The sequence below is a fragment of the Grammomys surdaster genome, unplaced genomic scaffold (assembly GCF_004785775.1).
Source record: "Grammomys surdaster isolate TR1022 unplaced genomic scaffold, NIH_TR_1.0 148437, whole genome shotgun sequence".
Taxonomy (NCBI): Eukaryota; Metazoa; Chordata; class Mammalia; order Rodentia; family Muridae; genus Grammomys; species Grammomys surdaster.
In genome coordinates, this window is record NW_021622880.1 from 1 (window position 1) to 1,427 (window position 1,427).

Sequence of the window (1,427 nt, forward strand, 5' to 3'; positions counted from 1 at the left end):
AAAAATTCAGGAAGTTCAATCAAGGGGAAAGCAAGGTAACTTCCCTGTGGAGCAACAGATTGGCAACAAGCTGACCTGAGTCAACATAGCTTTTCTTGGAATCATTTTTCTAAAAGGCTGAAGATACAGCTGTCTCAGAATTAATATGCCTTCCCAGGGAGAAATCACTCTGCACACAATTAAAGATTACTTTTAAAAATTGTCTTTAGGCGCCCGATGTATGGGTGATACGCTGTGGTGGCAGCAGGGTGAAGGACCGCCATATTTGCTGGTGCGGCCCAAGCTGGAGACAACAAAAAGTACACAGGCCGAACTTAACCGTGCACATGGCCACCACTGCCCTCAATGCCGGAGGTGTCCACTCACCATCTACTACATGGCGACATCCTCTCAGTATCACCAGCTGCTGAGTGACTATGGACCTCCATCGCTAGGCTACACCCAGGGAACTGGAAATAGCCAAGTGCCTCAGAATAAATAAGGAGAGCTGCTGGCCATTATTGAAGAGCTGGGGAAAGAGATCAGATCCACATATACAGGGAGTAAGAGAGCCTTGGAGAGGCTAAAAGGAGGCATCATTCATGCCCGAAGCCTGGTTCGGGAGTGCTTGGCTGAAACTGAATGTAATGCCAGGTCCTAGCCCCTGGCCAGTCTGAAGGCCCATCTCACTACTCCCTGGAGATGAGAGGCTTTGTTCAAAATGGCAGTAATTTTTCTAACACAGTCATTTAGCTCTGAACCCACACTCAAATGATTGGGAAGACATTTTGCAGTAACCTATGGTGTGCATTTAAGTAGTTAGGAATGACCCAGCTCTTTTTTCTTTCTGAGCATTTAAAAGATGTTCGTGAAGCCACTTCACAGCAAGCTATCATTTGTCCCCAAATACAAGTGTCCCCTTTAACCTCCCTTTGGATACATTTTCCATTTGCATCACCCCAGTTGGCTTCCTTTCTATGAGCTCACCTGCCTCTGAGGAGTTGAGTGCAGACCACAGCACATTTGCTTAGTAGCTGCCCCGCCTGTGTACAGTGTAGACCCTGCTTCATGGAGCTTCTCTGCTTAAGCGTTTGCATGACTGAGTGCTTTGAAGTCAATCGTTAAAATGCACAGCTTATAAATACAGAAGGAAGAGCAATCTACCCAACCTACCAAGCACCCTGCAAATGTCCATCCTGAGACTGCAGATCTCAGTTCCGTGTGTACTGTGAGCCCAGCACAACATCTGGAACAAAATGACTGAAAGTGTTGCATCTTTGTGTTTATTACTTGATGTAATAAAGCTTATTTTCAATAAAAATTTTCTCTTTAATGATAGCATGAATTCATCTGTATCTAATGCTCTTTTAGGATCAAGATTCATATTATACTTTGAACAATTTAACATGGAATATGAAGTTGTGATCTATGACGAGTTAGGGTGGAAT

General features: G+C 44.4%; 1 pseudogene; it reads left to right on the forward strand.

The window, feature by feature from the left end:
- The first annotated feature begins 209 nt into the window (after positions 1 to 209).
- LOC114615790 lies at positions 210 to 640 on the forward strand (annotated as a pseudogene).
- Positions 641 to 1,427: the final 787 nt, after the last annotated feature.